Source organism: Musca autumnalis, unplaced genomic scaffold, assembly GCF_047663935.1.
Source record: "Musca autumnalis isolate F117 unplaced genomic scaffold, ASM4766393v1 scaffold_2, whole genome shotgun sequence".
In the NCBI taxonomy this organism is placed as follows: domain Eukaryota; kingdom Metazoa; phylum Arthropoda; class Insecta; order Diptera; family Muscidae; genus Musca; species Musca autumnalis.
This window is the reverse complement of record NW_027411755.1, coordinates 180232034-180252199: the sequence shown is the minus strand read 5'-3', so window position 1 is coordinate 180252199 and position 20166 is coordinate 180232034. Positions and strand designations below refer to the sequence as shown.

The 20166-nt window shown below is 34.0% G+C and overlaps 1 protein-coding gene across 14 annotated transcripts in view; it reads right to left on the bottom strand.

Moving 5' to 3' along the window:
• The window catches only part of tim (timeless), a 117121-nt gene that overhangs the window by 17914 nt on the left and 79041 nt on the right, over positions 1 to 20166 (bottom strand). The window lies entirely within an intron of this gene.

Here is a 20166-nt window from a genome sequence, read left to right as displayed (position 1 = left end):
CCGTTGAAAAAATATTCTTAAAAATCCACGCGTATTTGGTCTGATGGCCGTTGAAAAAATATTCTTAAAAATCCACGCGTATTTGGTCTGATAGCCGTTGAAAAATATTCATAAAAATCCACGCGTATTTGGTCTGATAGCCGTTGAAAAATATTCATAAAAATCCACGCCTGTTTGGTCTGATGGCCGTTGAAAAAATATTCTTAAAAATCCACGCCTATTTGGTCTGATGGCCGTTGAAAAAATATTCTTAAAAATCCACGCCTATTTGGTCTGTTAACGGTTGAAAAAATATTCTTAAAAATCCACGCCTATTTGGTCTGTTAAAGGTTGAAAAAATATTCTTAAAAATCCACGCCTATTTGGTCTGTTAAAGGTTGAAAAAATATTCTTAAAAATCCACGCCTATTTGGTCTGTTAAAGGTTGAAAAAATATTCTTAAAAATCCACGCCTGTTAAAGGTTGAAAAAATATTCTTAAAAATCCACGCCTGTTTGGTCTGTTAAGGGTTGAAAAAATATTCTTAAAAATCCACGACTGTTTGTTAAGGGTTGAAAAAATATTCTCAAAAATCCTCGCCTGTTTGGTCTGTTAACGGTTGAAAAAATATTCTTAGAAATCCACGCCTATTTGGTCTGATAGCCGTTGAAAATATATTCTTAGAAATCCACGCCTATTTGGTCTGATAGCAGCTGAAAAATACTCTTAAAAATCCACGCCTGTTTGGTCTGTTAAGGGTTGAAAAAATATTCTTAAACATCCGCGCCTTTGATCTGATAGCCGTTGAAAAAAATATTCTTAAAAATCCACGACTGTTTGGTCTGTTAAGGGTTGAAAAAATATATTAAAAATCTACGCTTGTTTGGTCTGATAGCCGATGAAAAAATATTCTTAAAAATCCATGCCAATTTAGTCTGATGGCCGTTGAAAAAAAATTCTTAAAATCCACGCCTATTTGGTCTGATGGCCGTTGAAAAAATATTCTTAAAAATCTATATGATTGATGATATATGATTCTATATGATGTTGTCAAAAAGCCATCACCCTAATATAGTACATTTGGGTATAGTTTGTTATAACCATATTTCACCTGTATCAACTAACGAAAGACGTAGCGGAAATAAAACGATTATTAATTAATCTTATTCGTAATGTTATAAAATGTAGTTAAAATTTTAAGTTTTATAAAATTCTCAAGAAACGTTCACTAGCTCAATTTCAACTTAGAAAAATACGCTGAAGAAGAACAACAACAAAAAGTAGAAAATTACTTTAACAATGTTGAAATAATTTAAGTTAATAAATGGCAACGGTAGCCAAAAAGTCATTTATAAAAAAATAACTACAATATGTATAGACATACAAACATAAATATACATAAGTATGGAACACATATGACCTTCTTAAAATAAGTCTGAAAACCTACAATTTCGATTTGTGGACGGCTGAGATGGGTTTGGTAGCAGCCAGCCTCCAAAACCATTAAATAATAAACGAAGAAGCAGAAAAATCTTTATGGGCCATAGCCATTTTTTAGGCAAAAGTTCACTGTGGGGAAAATGTTGCATGTAGAAGAAAACGAAAAACATAAGAGCAGTAGGAAAATACCAAAAACAGCTACACAACAATAACAGCAAATACTTGCCAACAATAAACAATTTTCTTTATGAAGTATTGAAATAAATATTTGAACATTTACTATTTGCCTCTGTGGCGGCAGCGACCATTATTTCATGTTGATCTTTTCGAATAGCTCCATCATGGTCATATTATGAATGAATAAATGAATAACAACAGCAAAAAATAATTGCAAAGGTTTGGTGTATAACCCGAAATGAATACACACAACATTAGACCCAGCATACTTGTGCAGTCTGCCATACAATGGATGTTACATATTTTTTTTCAGTTATTGCAAATTCATTATTTTGGAAAAGTTCAACATAACATTGTCTCACAGTGACCTTTTCTTTTTTTTGCAGTGGGAAATATTACCATTGTTTTGAACAACAGAAATTCGTGGCTTCTTTGAATTTGGCTACACTTTCGTTTTCTTTTCTTTGTTGGGTTATCATGTCATAGCTTGAGGTATCGGTAGTAACACCTTAAGAAGTGTCTATCACTGGTAGCATAAATCAATTTGAATTGGTTTGAATGAATAACTGCAACATCAAACGCCTACGTTAATGGGTGCTGATCGTCGTGGTAGGTACGGTGGGACAAAATATTACAAATAATAACTCATAAAACATATTTTGGTGGCGGAAGTTGGACATGGGAAAAGCTTTAGTTACAACAGATACCCCGAAAAAATACACCTTACAAAACACCTTATTAACACTTTCTGTAACAATGACGTGTCGCGAGAAAAAAAGTGGAAATTTTATGACACTAAAATAAGTAGTTAAATAATTAGTTGCTAAAAATTGTGTTTAGGTTGTGGAAGATCACTTTTTGTAATGAAGATACCACAAGATCGAGGTGGTATTGGTATACAACGGACATAAGGCCCAAAATTAATCTTACCACTTGATTGGTCATAAAGCTCACTGGGTATTGAGAGCCTTTTTTAACAAATATTTTGAACGCGTTGCCGGCTATAAGTCTGCCCAAGGGTGAAATAATGTCTTGAATCCCCACGAAGGCCAGCGAAAACTTGGAATTTGAATAAACATTTTTTAAACGTTGAATTTAAAAAAAAAAAATATTTCTTCACTAAACGTGATTTGAAAAAAAAAATATTTTTTCTATAAATGTCGAATTTAAAAAATAGTTCTTCAAAAAAGGGGAATTTGAAAAAAAATATTTTTTTTAAAAAACATGGAGTTTGAAAAAATATTTTTTTAAAAACGTGGAATTTGAATAAGTTTTCTATAAACATAGAATTTGAAAAAAACCATATTTTTCAATAAACGTGGAATTTGAAAAAATATTTTTCAATATAGGTGGAATTTAAAAAAGAAAATACTAATAAACGTGATATTTTTAAAAACATGGAGTTTGAAAAAATATTTTTTTAAAAACGTGGAATTTGAAAAAGGTATAAGTTTTCAACATAGAATTTGAAAAAACATATTTCTTCAATAAATGTGGAATTTAAAAAAAAAATATTTTTTCTATAAACGTCTAATTTAAAAAAATATTTCTTCAATAAATGTAGAATTTGAAAAAAATATTTTTTTAATAAACGTGGAGTTTGCAAAAATATTTTTTAAAAACGTGGAATTTGAATAAGTTTTCAATAAACATAGAATTTGAAAAAAAACATATTTTTTCAATAAACGTAGAATTTGAAAAAATATTTTTCAATATACGTGGAATTTAAAAAAGAAAATACTAATAAACGTGAATTTGAAAATTTTTTTCAACAAACGTGGAATTTAAAAGAGAAAAATGTAATAAACGTGAATTTGAAAAAAAAAATATTTTTTTTCAATAAACAAAAAAAAATATTTTTTCAAAAACTTGAAATCTGTAATTTTTTTTCAATAAACGTGTAATTAAAAGAAAATTTAATAAACGTGGACTTAAGAAAATAAATATGAAAAAAATATTTGTTCAAACAATGTGGAATTTAAAATTATTATATAAACGTGGAATTAGAAAAAAATATTTTTTCAATAAACATGGAATCTGAAAAAATATTTTTTCAATAAACGTGGAATAAAAAAAAATTAAATAAATTTGGATTTAAAAAAAAATATTTTTTCAATAAACGTGGAATTTAAAAAAAAAAAATATTTTTTCAATAAATGTGTAATTTATAAATAAAATATATTTTTATAAGCGTGGAATGAGAAAAAAAGTACATTTCTAATAAACGTGGAATTAAAAAAGTACTTTTCCAATAAACGAGGAATTTGAGTAGATATTTTTTCAATAAACGCGGAATCTGAAAAAATATTTTTAAAAAAACGTGGAATTTGAAAAAAAAATATTTTTTCAACAAACTTGAAATTTTTAAAAAATATTTTTTTTTTAATAAACGTGGAATTTAAAAAAAATATTTTTTTCAAAAAATGTGTAATTTTAAATAAAATATTTTTCAATAAACGTGGAATTAGAAAAAGTACTCTTCCAATAAACGTGGAATTTGAAAAGATCTTTTTTCAATAAACGTAAAATCTGAAAAAAATATTTTTTCAACAATCGTGGAATTTAATTTTTTTTAATAAAATTGAAATTTAAAAAAAATATATTTTTTCAATGTGGAATTTATAAATAAAATATTTTTTCAATAATCGTGGAATTTAATTTTTTTTTAATAAAATTGAAATTTAAAAAAAATATATTTTTTCAATGTGGAATTTATAAATAAAATATTTTTCAATAAATGTGGAATGAGAAAACAATACATTTCTAATAAACGTGGAATTAGAAAAAGTACTTCTCCAATAAACGTGGAATCTGAAAAAAGAATAGTAAATAATAAAAACATTACAATAAATTTTTAATTAAAAAATATTTTTTCAACAACCATGGAATTTATAAAAAAAATATTTTTCAATCAACGTGGAATTTAAAAAAGAATATATTTTTGAATAAACGAGGAATTTAAAAAAATATTTTTTTATAAACGTGGAATTTGAAAAGAAATGTATATTTTCAATAAACGAAGAATTTAAAAAAAAAAAATTGTTCATTAAACATGGAGTTTGATATTTTTCAATAAATGTGGAGTTTGAAAAAATATATATTTTTTCCAATAAATAAACAAAATGTTTTTTCGATAACGTGGAATTTGAGAAAAGATATTTTTTAAAAAAACTTTGAATTATAAAAAATACTTTTTCAATAAACGTGGACTTTGAAAAATATTTTTTTATAAACGTGGAATTTAGTAAAAATATTTTTTTTATAAACGTGGAATTTATTAAAACAATTTTTTTAATAAAATTGGATTTAAAAGTTGGTTTACATTTCCTGAGTATTTCCAGCCATGAAATGCTTCCCTAAAAGTGGTGTCGAAGTAGGAGAAGGGAGCATACAAAATTAGACCAATAATCGTGGATTTTTTAAAGAGTATTTTTTCGATGACCGCCAGAACAATAAACTTTGAATTTTCATACCCTCAGCATTTATGCTAACGAGGGTATATATACTTTCATACGGGCAAAATGTACTTTATCGAAATAATGGTTTCAGCCCAAAATTTGGCTTTCGCAATATTTCGTCCAAACCTAGTTAAAGTTCGAAGATGGGTTATATCGGTCCACTCTTTCCGGTACCTCCCCCACAAAAGTTTGAAAATGTTCGAAAAATTTGTGCGCCCGATTACTCTTGAAGTCAGTAACCGATTTGGTCCATACTTTGCACATCGTGAAATTTCTACTAGACTTAGACGAGGTTCCAATATGGACTCAATCGGTTCACTCCTTCACAAAATTTCAAAGAAGTTTAGTTTAGGACCTTTTTTTGAATACCTTCGTTTTTTGTTGTAGCAACTTGTATTCACTTCCCCCCATATGACGGTACAAGTTTCATCAGGGGCAGGTCCATACTTCCTGAGAAAATAGCCTGAAAGGTACGAAAAACCCCTATGACGCCGTGTGTACTTGTTGAAGCTCAAGATAACACTCGAAAGGATCTGCCGATTCGGTCCATAATTTGGCCTTCGTAATATTTTGTGAAAATATAGTTTAAGTTCAAAGATAAGCCATGTCGGTCCACTCCTTCAGGTACCTCCGATTTGGTCCATACTTTAGACATCGTAATATATCTACCAGATATAGATCATGTCCGAATATGAACTGTACTTGACCACTCCTTCGGGTACCTCCCACACAAAATTTCGGATAAATTCAGTTTAATACCTGCTCTCGAATCACTTTGATTTTTGTTGAAGCAACTTGCATTCGCTGTCTCCATTACGGCGGTAAAATCTTTACCATACTTTTTGCGAAAACAGCCCGAAAAGTGTAAAAAATCGCTATGGCACCATATGTAGTGGCTGGAGCACATGACAACTCTCGAAGCTTTGAGCTTTTATCCTAGTCCATATTTTTGTAGGGAAGTTCATACGCTCAAAATTTTGAAACCCCCTTAAATACATACGTTTTTTCGAGAAAAATGTATTTTAATTCACACAGGCTGAGGTGTATATCTCTGTCGACAAAGCCGACTGATACTCTTTTACTTGTTAAAGTAATTTTTGGCCACATAAGTAAATGTTGATTTTTTTAAACAAATATAATTGATTTTTTTAAAACACATAACAAAAATGGATTTTAAAAGATATTTTTGGTCACACAAATAAACGTGGATTTTTCAAATATTGTTTCAGTCGTACATATAAATAAAAAGAAGGTTAGACTGTGCGCTCAAATTTGAGCATATGGTCTACAAAATAATGGGATCACAGCACCGACGTTGGCAGAGGGGGCCCAGTTGAGACAACATTTAAAATAATAAACGATAATATTATTCCATGCTGAATAAACATGGACATACATATTTTTTTTACAACTGGCATCTAATCTTTACCATTATTTTGCCATTGCTAAGAATTACGCCTCCTTATGTAAGGTTATTAACAACCCAATTCATTTAAGTTCAATAATGGTTTAAAAACAAATTCAATCATCCATCAAAGTTTAAGGTTGCAAATGATGAGATTTTTGTTTCTTTTATGCCAACATTTTCGGCTTCAATAACGATTTGTTTGTTTTGGTGGTAATAACGTCGTTGCCTTAAAATATCAACCCACATTTTGTTTTTGTGAATACAATTGTTTTGTTGCAAAAGAAAGAATAACAACTGTTTGATATTTTTTTCCGAATTCTAGTTTTTCCTATTTGAAATGTGTAACTATTTTTTTTTTATTTTATTGCAGCCTAACAAAATCGAAGTGCATTACCATTCATGATGTATTGAAATTTTGCCTATGATTGGATTATTGGTAATAATTGACATTTGATTGATTGTAAAAGCTTACCGACTAAGCCTAATATTAATCATTCAATGGAAAATCTGTTGACTCATATTTGAGTTGTGTATTTATGTATATACACAGTAAGAAAATTACGTTGTATCTATGAAATTTGTCATTGATTTCGAACCAACGCACAGTGGATTCACTTGTATGGAGAAAGTGGCCAAAAATTTAGAGTGTAAAAATCAAGCCAATGTGCTGCTGCGAAGAGTGTTTTAAGAAACAACGAGCGTAATATCCTCCCCCGTTTTCCCTCTGGAGGGGGTATACTGCGAGCATTGTTTTATGCTGTTAATACAAAATGACATGAACAAAGGTCCCGATTATCTTATGCTGCAAAAATAGGCTTGGGGAAATAAAACAAACTCCAAAACAACATAAAATCCAACCAATTTAGCGGATTAAAAATGTACATTTTTGTCTGAAAATTCGTAAAATTTGTAATATAGATCTTATAGCGTTATTCCTGGAGGGCACGTACCGCCAACGTAAGACAAATTTGGAAGAACATTTCTTCATCTTGCCACTGATGCCAATTATGTTAATGTACGTGGTCAGATAACAGAGTTATACGCTAATATATCCATAGAAACCCTATTCATGGGCAGCTTTAGTCAGCGACCCGCCGTTTATAGTCTGCCTCTAGATGGCAGCTGATTTTAATACTGAACAATCTTAAACCGATGACCTACCCTGGAAAATTATTTCCGAGGAATTAATTAAGAAGTATCATTGCATAATTGAGAAAATTTCTTTGGAATAATGAAGAAACTCATTATTTTTATTTAATGAAACTTTTCATGTATTCAATGTAACTGTACGTTGGTTCAGCAAGCACAATGTCGGACGTCCGACGCGTCTGCTCAAATTCAGAAGTTTTTTCCGACGAGTCTGACCGACTTCAGTCCGAGCTCTGTCCGGTTAGTCTGACGAACTTTTTTCCACCCCTCTCTCTCTCTTTCGCTCTCTGAAGAATTGTACATGTTGTGCTCGCACATTCTGAACAAATTGTAAAAGTGTAATTGTTGGTGTGCCGACGTTGATGAAGTACGAACGAAAAAATGAGTGCTCGGGTTTTAATTTCTGTATCGGAGAACCATTTTGGTTTATTTTTGTATGCGTATTGATTCATGATAGAGTTTAAAGATCCCAGCAAAACAAATGTCTGATGTCCGACACATCGGAACAATTTCGGAAGCAAAATCGTTCAGATTTCGTTCCGATTTCGAAACGATTTTTCGTAGGCGAATTCTTTCAGATTTCGTTCCAATTTCGGAGAAAATGTCGGACGTAAATTTCCCTTCGAATATACTAATGTTTTTCTTACGATTTCGGATCGATATGTCTGAAACAAATTTCCCTTCGCACAACAACCACCTTTTGTATATACAAGTAACATTTTAGTTTGTTGTCAAAAAACAAAATTATTGATTATAAAATTCGCATATACAATTTTTAAATATTTTAAATATAAATGCAACATACAGTAGGGACGCGATAATTCGTTATCTTCGATAATTCGTATAAGCTGTCGGTCCCTTAAAGCCATTTCTTTCGCATTTTAACCTCGCTAAAATCTCGCTTCGAAATCCTCGATAATTCGTTTAAATTTGCCGGTCCCTTGAACTACGAATTATGGAGGTTCTACTGTATAATAATCCAACCTAGTGCCGATAGACACAACATAGTCGTACACAAGGTTTACAAAATGAGAACAGTGAAAATTATTAGATACGTTTGAATTTGAATTGAACAATAAAAAAGAGGCGTCAGAAAAAAAATTTTCCTTCGATATTCTTACGACATTATTCCAAAATCGTTCAGAAATCTTTACGAAGATTTGGAAGGTACCTCAGATTTTCATACGATATTATTCCGAAATCGTTCAGAAATTTCGGAGGAAAAAATTCGCATTCCGAATTTCCCAATATTCATACAATTTTTGTTAAGATATTGTTACGAATTCCGATCCGAAATCGGACGTGTCGTCCAAATTTTGTTCCGATTTCGTTACGATGTCGGTACGATTGATTTGCTGGGACCATTCGTAGTGAACCGTTGTACACATATTTGTTTATTTTTATGAAGTTAATAAAAGTAAAGATTTTCTTCGTCAAACTTCAACACTATTCCTTGCCAAAGTTAAGTCTCTTAATACTTTTATGTAAGTCAACTTTTGCGTGTGAAGACATGTCTTCTTCATATATTAATAACAATTATTTTACATATTTCACAGATCCTGTTGATGAATTTGTTAAAACTTGAAAACTGATATTAAAACTTTTAATATGTTTTTCATTATTCCTTTATTTCTTACATATTTTGATGTGCCTTACATATAATGCATTGCCGTGTATTCTAACAAGTAAGAAAGCATAAGTCAGCTGTGCTGACGGAGATATACCCACAGCCACTGACAAAAAAACAACAAAACCAAACCAAACACAATAATTATGCTTCTATATTGATTTTGTATCAAGAGTTTGCTTTAAAATCTGTAGGTACTGTAATGTGGGGCTATACCAAAACATTGATATATACCAAACATTTTTAGTAACCGAACTTCTTCATAAAGAACTCGAAATATTAAATTACGTTAAACTAAGTTTGGAAGAAATTGTTGAAAAAGTTTTAGAGTTATCTTGCACAATAGACATTTCAGTATGTGCCGACAGGGTTTTGGGGCTTTTGAGCCATTATCAGAGGAAGTATTGACTTACTCCGAAAAAAATTTACCATTGTAAATGAGCCCGCTAGAACAACCTACTGATAAAAGAATCAAAACGATGGGAGAGGAGCTCCTAAAGTTCACTTTTTCCTAATTTTGTGTGGGAGATAACCGAAGGAGTGGACCGATATAGTCCATATTCTAACCTGATAGATGACTGGATGAAATAATATGATGTGCAAAGTCTGCACCAATCAGAAACTCCCTACGAAATTTATCTTGCGGATTTGCCATTTTGGTTGGTACCTTGAGGGTTTCTTGGAATATTTAGGCAGATATCTCAGGAAGTATGGACTTGCGCAAGCAAAAAATTGTACCGTTGCAAAGGGAGCCGCAAGGAGAAACTGCTGAAAAAAAATCAGGAAGGTTCGGAGCGGAGCTCTTAAACTTAACTTTATCCGAATTTTGTGTAGGAGGTACCCGAAGGAGTGGACCTATATAGAGCATATTCCATCCTGATACATAACTGGATGAAATAATAGGATGTGAAAAGTCTGCACAAATCAGAAACTCCCTGCGAGAATTATCTTGCGGATTTGCCATTTTGGTTGGTGCCGTCAGAGTTTCTTCGAACTTTTAGGCCAATATCTCAGGAAGTATGGACTTGCGCAAGAAAATTGTACCGTCGTAAAGGGAGCTGCAAGGACAACTTACTGAAACAAATTTCAAAACTATCCGAGAGGAGCTCTTAATCTTCACTTTATCCGAATTTTGTGTGGGAGGTACCCGAAGGAGTGGACCGATATGGCCCATCTTCGAACTTAAACTAAGTTTGGAGAAAATATTACGATAGTCGAAAATTGGTTCGAATCGGTTGATCCGTTCGAGAGAGTTCGAGAGCACCAGCCAGCCAGACGGACCGACAGACAGGCAGACAGACGGACATGGCTAAATCGACTCCAAATTGTTTGAAACCCTTTCTAGCATAAAGGCTGAGGGTATACAAATTGACAACACTCTTGCTATCGGTAGAACTTTACGACTGTTTATACCCTACACCACTATGTGGCAAAGATGTCAATATTATAAGATAGGAAAAGTCAATTGTGAAAAATTAACTGTAGAGGGAGTTAACCTCTGTTGCTACGATGTCATAGCAGCATTCTGTTAAACGAAAACTGTTACTCATTGGAATATTGACAAGAAAAACATTAAAACTCAAGTTTGACGGCATTCGCTTTTGATTTTTTCATTGAATGAACAATAAAAAAAGAAAAGAAATAAATTGCAGCCACAAAACACAACGTTAATTTTTTCTAATGGGAATCAAAAACGATTGGCATTGCTGTTATCAATTCCAGTGAGTTGTGTATCCATCTGTAACCAAAATGTGGAACTATTAGCATATGTTTTTGGAAAATGAATTTCTTCTAGTCTTTACTTCTCTACGTTTTTGTATGTGGTAAGGGGTATTATGTCTTTGTGCATTTGTATGTAACGTGCAAAAGGAAGCGATATAGACATATAGTTCCTTTGAGGGACATACATAGAATCACTTTCTGAGTCGATTTATGCATGTCCGTCCGTCTGTCCGTCCTAGAGGTCGCATTTTTTGTCCGATTCAGCTGAAAATTAGGGACTACAATTTTTTTAGAAATAGGAAGAACGCTATTGCTTTTGGTGAAAATCAGTTCAGATTTGGATATAGCTCTCATATATATTTTCGCCCGATTTGGCGTAGTTGATGCACTAAACATGCTATATACGTCCAATTTTGATAAAATTTTGCTTGTGTGACTGAATTCGGTCTACAAATAAATGTGCCAAATTATATCAAAATCGGTTCAGATTTGGATATAGCTCCCATATATGTTTTCGGCCGATTTCACGTATCTTTTGTACCACATACGCTATATATGTCCGATTTCGATGAAATTTGGAATGTGTGACTGAATTCGGTCTAGAAATAAATGTGCCAACTTATATCGAAATCGGTTCTGATTTGGATATAGCTCCCATATATATTTTCGCCCGATTTCACGTATTTGCTGCACCAAACACGCTATATAAGTGCGATTTTGATGAAATTTGGAATGTTTGACTGAATTCGGTATAGAAATAAGTGTCCCAAATAATATCGAAATCGGTTCAGATTTGAATATAGCTTCCATATATATTTTCGGCCGATTTCACGTATTTTCTGTACCAAACACGCTATATAGTTCCGATTTCGATGAAATTAGGAATGTCTGACTGAATTCGGTCTGGAAATAAATGTGCCAAATTATATCGAAATCTGTTAAGATCTGGATATAGCTCCGATTTATATTTTACATATTCACAGTGGTGTAGGGTATCATATAGTCGGCCCCGCCCGACTTTGATCCTTTCCTTACTGGTTTTTATTCATCGCTAACTTATCGAAGCACATCAGAAATTATAAGCATTTTATCAAAAAATGAGCTGGAGAATCGCACTACTGATACGAGGGCTGCAAAATCACCTGGTCTAGGCAACACCGCGTATTGCCAGGCGCAATACTTTTTTGGATAGTTTGATAGTTTTTAGCCTAGACTTACTCAGGACAGTTTGTCGCCGATAGGACTATGAAAAACTGGTTCAATGAATTCAACCGTGGTCGGCACTCGCCATAAAACGAAGGTCGTAAGTGTTGCCCAAAATCGGTCGTTGTGCCAGAATAAAAATATGCCGTGCATGAAAGGATAATGCGAGATCGCCACGTTAAATACCGTGAGATAGAGGCATCCTTGTTCATTTCTTCCACAAACTAACATTTGATATTGCATAAACACCTGACCTCAAAAATGGATTTTTCTCGTTAGATCCAGCAAAATTGGACAATCGCTCAAAAAAGGCTCCTGTGAATTGGTTCAAAGAAATTGAGCATAAAATCGATAGCGGTACTTCAAACGACGTTTATAAGATCGTCACAGACGACGAATCTAGGATCTATGCTTAGGAGCCGGAAACAAAGTAGGAATCGGCAGTTTGGGTCTTCGAAAGCGAACCAAATCAAACGAATGTTGTTCATGCAAGAAGCACTTGGAAGCAAAAGTTTGCCTGTTTCTTCAGAAAAACCGACCGTGTGGCGACTATACGGCTCGAGAAATATAGGATGGTTAATTCTGAGTGGTCTGAAGCCTCCTGAGAAGTTCGAAAAACGAACATGCGAAGACAAATCATTCTGCATCATGACAATGTGGGCTCTCACACATCGATTCAAACCAGCGCCTGTGTTTGACCGGCCAAAACGTGGAACCGGACAAAACAGCCCTGACTGCGGATTCAGTGACTTTATTTGATTTCAGCACAGCAAGAAAAAAGGCATGGTCAACGATTTTTGTTGTCTGAAGATGCTGTAAAAGCGTTCAAAAACCATGTTTTGGAGGTATCTCAATCGAAGTGGAAAACGTGCTTCGCCAATAGGTTTGAGCGCACTAAAAAGTGTATAAATCATGCTGGAGACTACAATACAATCGTTTTTAAATATTCGCGTTTTCCAGATATTTATCGTTCAGCCCTCGTATAACTTTCGGTCAGAGCTCGTTCCGAAATCAGATGTTTCTTCCGACTTTTGGACAGAATTCCAAAGTCCGAACTTTGACATACATGTGCTCACATACAAATAAACGTACTTGCAATGAAACGAACCGGAAAACGAACATTTTTTTCGAAAATTTTTGAAATTATGTGTTGGAGGTCAACTCCTTTCCGAGGACCGAAATAATTCATATTCGAAACTTATTTATAACTGGAAGAAATAACGCGATTTGGAATGTTTGAAACAAATTAGTTAATTCATCCGAGACTTATCATGCGTACAATTTTGGCGAAAAATAGATATTTTATGTTTTAGATACCCAAGGTAGTGAATAGATATTTTGTAGTAGATGTCCCATCTACCAACTAATTTGATTTAAGTTTGGACCAATATTACGACGGTCAAATTTTTGACCGTTGGAGAGTTATGGTGCTCTCCAGCCAGCAGACAGACAGACATAGCAAAATCGACTCCACCATTGCACTACGGTGGCACCGAATGAAAGAATCATTATTTTAAAATATCGTTTTATTTGTTCTCTTTATAATGACATAACCTTAAAAGTTCAACCCACATTTTGAATGCACACATTTTATAGAAATAAAAAAAATGCACAATTGTTAGATGTGTTTCCGATTTCTATACAACTTATCATACTTGAAATGTAAAAATGTCTATTATTTTTTATTGCCTTCAAATCAATGCAACTTTTTGATAGACCGCTCGATTTCCATTCCATAAATAGTTTGAAGAATGATTGGCTATTGGTCAGAAATGACAATTGATTGATTGTAAAGACTCGCTTGACGAACATTAAATTGAAATTACTTTTTTAATGACAATAGAGGGTGATCTGATAATCTCCAAAATTTCAAAGACAATGCTGTGTAAGCCTTTGTTAAAGACCTAAGAACTATTCCAACATTTATAACAACTATTTGACATAATTGTTTATTATTTATAGATTGAAAGGTTTAAAGTTACACACACACAATGTTATGTATTTTAAATTAATTAAAAAAGGTAGGAATTTTGTATGTGATATGAGTCTATTTCGTTTACCAGCTGTGGATGCCAATTACTACTTTTTATAGATTTAAAACACACATATTTAATGAGCAGACGTGCTGGTATACATGTTATAGAATATTTATTCTTAACCTTGGATGCACAACTCTTATTTCAGAATTTTCCCATGGACATTTTTCCATACCACATTTATAGGAACACTTTTAGTCACACATTAATTATATATTGGTTGGCTCATCATTTCTCCAAGTTCCAGGAATGAATCATCGTACTTCAGCTGTATATTTATTGGAAATTTGCAAGGCCAACGCTGAAAACGATTGTTTCATTCGAGGAAAACAGAAAATTGAATTCGAAAAATGTCCAAATATGATATGTTATGATATTATTGAAAATTATTTCCAACTGGACACAATGGTTGTAGTTACGTGTTTACACACGATATTCTTTGAGATTTACCAAGCAAGCATTGTGTCGAATTTAAAATAATTTCAGATTTTGAAATTGTTTTAAGTAATAGCTTTTCATCACTCCCTTTAAAACTGACACAAGTACGACAATAAAATCATGTATAAATAACTAATTCAATTTTTCCTGTTTGTTAAGAGAATTTTGGATGTTGTAATGTTAAAATCCCAGAAAGCGGCAATTGATTTTGACTTTCTATTAGGAACATCATACAATATTTTACGTGTGGTAGTTCAATATAATTCTGTAATTCAAAATCAACAGTTGCTTTCAAAGGATTTCTAACAGTTTTTAATCCTTTTTATTCATAGAATCACTCAATATTATATTATATATAACACTAATATCCTTGCACTTCACAGCCACCACAAATCACTTCCTAATCTTTGAATATAACTTTAGTATTTGGCACTTCTCTGTGATTTTGCCAAATGTTTTAAAAACTACGCTATGTACACAGCGTTTGTGTTTAGCCACTTTAGTTCTCGCTGGGTACAATTAGGTAGCTTTAAAAACAAATTTCTTTGGCCCTTTTTCCCTGTTGTAATTGTTTGAATTTTTTTAACAGACTTTTTGTGTGCGTTCTCTATGGCCGATTATTCAACTGAAACTGATTTAGAAAATTTACTTTCGTTTGTTTAACAAAAGTGGCCACTTGCCGTTCAATTGTTATTGTTTAAAGTTTATAAATCTCAGATTTCAATTTCCCATTTGTATACCCTACAATCTCCTATGAGGGAATTTATTTTATTTTGGAGCCAATAATCGTTATGAGACTGTGTCTACAAACTTTGAAAACAGTTACATGATAATAGGTATGTCTGAATACCCAAAAAAATTTTAACAATTTGCATAAATTTGTATGGTATCTGCTATCTGTTACAACATTTTTTGACAGTTCCTCACAAGAAGCACCCTTTCCTATGGAAAGGGTCTTAAGAAGCACCCTTTCCTATGAAAAGAGTCTTAAGAAGCACCCTTTGCTATGGAAAGGGTCTTAAGAAGGACCCTTTCCTATGAAAAGGGTCTTAAGAAGCACCCTTTTCTATGGAAATGGTCTTAAGAAGCACCCTTTTCTATGGAAAGGGTCTTAAAAAGCACCCTTTCCTATGGAAAGTGTCTTAAGAAGCACCCTTTCCTATGGAAAGTGTCTTAAGAAGCACCCTTTCCTATGAAAAGGGTCTTAAGAAGCACCCTTTCCTATGAAAAGGGTCTTACGAAGCACCCTTTCCTATGGAAAGGGTCTTAAGAAGCACCCTTTCCTATGGAAAGGGTCCTAAGAAGCATCCCTTGCTATGGAAATGGTCTTACGAAGCATCCTTTCCTACGGAAATGGTCTTAAAAAGCACCCTTTCCTATGGAAAGGAACTTAAAAAGCACTCTTTCCTATGGAAATGGTGTTAAGAAGCACCCTTTGCTATGGAAAGGGTGTTAAAAAGCACCCTTTGCTATGGAAAGGGTCTTAAGAAGCACCCTATGGTATGGAAAGGGTGTTAAAAAGCACCCTTTGCTATGGAAAGGGTCTTAAGAAGCACCCTTTCCTATGGAAAGGGTCTTAAGAAGCACCCTTTCCTATGGAAAGGGTCTTAAGAAGCACCCTTTGCTATGGAAAGGTTCTTAAGAAGTACCCTTTCCTATGAAAAAGGTCTTAAGAAGCACCCTTTCCTATGGAAAGGGTCTTAAGAAGCACCCTTACCTATGGAAAGGTCTTAAGAAGCACCCTTTCCTATGGAAAGGGTCTTAAGAAGCACCCTTTCCCATAGAAATGGTCTTTAGAAGCACCCTTTCCTATGGAAATGGTCTTAAGTAGCACCCTTTCCTATGGAAATGGTCTTAAGAAGCACCCTTTCCCATAGAAATGGTCTTAAGAAGCAACCTTTCCTATGGAAAGGGTCTTAAGAAGCACCCTTTGCTATGGAAAGGGTATTAAGAAGCACCCTTTGCTATGGAAAGGGTCTTAAGAAGCACCCTTTGCTATGGAAAGGGTCTTAAGAAGCACCCTTTGCTATGGAAAGGGTCTTAAGAAGCACCCTTTGCTATGGAAAGGGTATTAAGAAGCACCCTTTGCTATGGAATGGGTCTTAAGAAGCACCCTTTTCTATGGAATGGGTCTTAAGAAGCACCCTTTCCTATGGAAAGGGTTTTAAGAAGCACCCTTTCCTATGGAATGGGTCTTAAGAAGCACCCTTTCCTATGGAATGGGTCTTGAGAAGCACCCTTTTCTATGGAATGGGTCTTGAGAAGCACCCTTTTCTATGGAATGGGTCTTAAGAAGCACCCTTTTCTATGGAATGGGTCTTAAGAAGCACCCTTTCCTATGGAAAGGGTTTTAAGAAGCACCCTTTCCTATGGAATGGGTCTTAAGAAGCACCCTTTCCTATGGAATGGGTCTTAAGAAGCACCCTTTTCTATGGAATGGGTCTTTAGAAGCACCCTTTCCCATAGAAATGGTCTTTAGAAGCACCCTTTCCTATGGAAATGGTCTTAAGAAGCACCCTTTCCTATGGAAATGGTCTTAAGAAGCACCCTTTCCCATAGAAATGGTCTTAAGAAGCAACCTTTCCTATGGAAAGGGTCTTAAGAAGCACCCTTTGCTATGGAAAGGGTATTAAGAAGCACCCTTTGCTATGGAAATGGTCTTCAGAAGCACCCTTTGCTATGGAAATGGTCTTCAGAAGCACCCTTTCCTATGGAAATGGTCTTAAGAAGCACCCTTTCCCATAGAAATGGTCTTAAGAAGCAACCTTTCCTATGGAAAGGGTCTTAAGAAGCACCCTTTGCTATGTAAAGGGTATTAAGAAGCTACCTTTGCAATGGAAAGGGTCTTAAGAAGCACCCTTTGCTATGGAAAGGGTCTTAAGAAGCATCCTTTGCTATGGAAAGGGTATTAGGATGCACCCTTTCCTAGGGAAAGGGTCTTAAGAAGCACCCTTTCTTATGGAATGGGTCTTAAGAAGCACCCTTTTCTATGGAATGGGTCTTAAGAAGCACCCTTTTCTATGGAAAGGGCTTTAAGAAGCACCCTTTCCTATGGAATGGGTCTTAAGAAGCACCCTTTCCTATGGAATGGGTCTTGAGAAGCACCCTTTTCTATGGAATGGGTCTTAAGAAGCACCCTTTTCTATGGAATGGGTCTTAAGAAGCACCCTTTCCTATGGAAAGGGTTTTAAGAAGCACCCTTTCCTATGGAATGGGTCTTAAGAAGCACCCTTTCCTATGGAATGGGTCTTAAGAAGCACCCTTTCCCATGCAAAGAAGCACTCTTTCCTATGGAAAGTTTCTTAAGAAGCATGTTTCCTCTGGAAAGTTTCTTAAGAAGCACCCTTTCCTATGGAAAGTTTCTTAAGAAGCACCCTTTCCTATGGAAAGTTTCTTAAGAAGCACCCTTTCCTATGGAAAGTTTCTTAAGAAGCACCCTTTCCTATGGAAAGTTTCTTAAGAAGCACCCTTTCCTATGGAAAGTTTCTTAAGAAGCACCCTTTCCTATGGAAAGTTTCTTAAGAAGCACCCTTTCCTATGGAAAGTTTCTTAAGAAGCACCCTTTCCTATGGAAAGTTTCTTAAGAAGCACCCTTTCCTATGGAAAGTTTCTTAAGAAGCACCCTTTCCTATGGAAAGTTTCTTAAGAAGCACCCTTTCCTATGGAAAGTTTCTTAAGAAGCACCCTTTCCTATGGAAAGTTTCTTAACAAGCACCCTTTCCTATGGAAAGTTTCTTAAGAAGCACCCTTTCCTATCTAAAGTTTCTTAAGAAGCACCCTTTCCTATGGAAAGTTTCTTAAGAAGCACCCTTTCCTATGGAAAGTTTCTTAAGAAGCACCCTTTCCTATGGAAAGTTTCTTAAGAAGCACCCTTTCTTATGGAAAGTTTCTTAAGAAGCACCCTTTCCTATGGAAAGTTTCTTAAGAAGCACCCATTCCTATGGAAAGTTTCTTAAGAAGCACCCTTTCCTATGGAAAGTTTCTTAAGAAGCACCCCTTCCTATGGAAAGTTTCTTAAGAAGCACCCTTTCCTATGGAATGTTTCTTAAGAAGCACCCTTTCCTATGGAAAGGGTCTTAAGAAGCACCATTTCCTATGGAAAGGGTCTTCCTATGGAAAGGGTCTTAAGAAGCACCCTTTCCTATGGAAAGGGTCTTAAGAAGCACCCTTCAATATGGAGAGGGTCTTAAGAAGCACCCTTCAATATGGAGAGGGTCTTAAGAAGCACCCTTCAATATGGAGAGGGTCTTAAGAAACACCCTTCCCTGTGCAAAGGGTCTTAAGAAACACTCTTCCCCACGGAAAGGATATTATAAGCACCCTTTTTTGGAAAGAGTCCCGAAAGATCAACTCGCATGCTTTCTAGCTAATCATTTATTCACTGAACTTTTCAATCTGATCCCCGTTCTACAGCAATGAATAATACAAAATTGGCATAACAAAAAAAAAAAACACTCCAACACAATGGAAATTTAAAGTTATTACATTGCATAGTGTGGAGTTAAGGGTCTCGAAGTTTTGACCTCTCCAGAAATGTCAATGTATTCTTGTTCGATATCTATGGTATTAAATAATGTACATAATGAAGGATTCTCTCTTAGGCCCAATAATTAACTGGTAAAGTGTTTTCTTCGATTTGACCTTTAGAGAATTTTCTTGAAAATGCACCCTTGACCTTATACAAATTACTGTGGATACAAGGATCGTTTAGGTGGCACATTAACTTTACCCATTCCAAGAAAAAATATTTTTTTTTTTTTGGGTTGCCCTAATGTATATACATATTAATTTTTGTAGCAGTCAATGCGAGTCGACTCTGGTGACTACAATATTTTTCTCTACCCGATCTTATTTATTCACTTTTTATTTATTTATTTATTAAACTCTAAAGTTTGAAATGAAAGTATATTCAATTTCATATCATAGAAATCGTATAACAAAACAGCTGAACATTCAATGTCCGCTCGCTCGTTCTACTGAAAGCAACATGGAAAAATTTACTATTTGTTTGGATAATAAAACTGGCCAAACTAATGACATTAAAGTCATCATAACATTGGAGATTCGAAATTATTATCAAAATGAACGTTCAGAAGAAGAAATTGAAAGATAGATATACTCAGAGATATGCTTATATTGTGAACAAAATTCCATGAAAAATATCTAAAAATCCTATAAAAATGTCATTCTCACAGGCGACAGGCGTTGGCAGTTTATTCTGATTAATTGATGGTAGTCAGTCAAATTGAAGGTTATGGTCAAACATTTTTTTGCTTACTTTTTACCTCTTAATGGTTTCAGGAAATTATTTGCTAAACAACTCAACAAATCTTAAATGACATTTAGCTGCCATAAATTTAACACGTTTGCCGTTTTGAGCCAAGAACTATCATTATTTACTCTGGAAAATTCATAAGATGTTATCAAAAATGTAATCTAATAGCTCATGAGCAGAAAATTATTAAAGCGTTTTGTATTTTCGTGTCTCCAGATAGTGTCTAACTAGATCTCTAGTTCTTTATTTGAAAA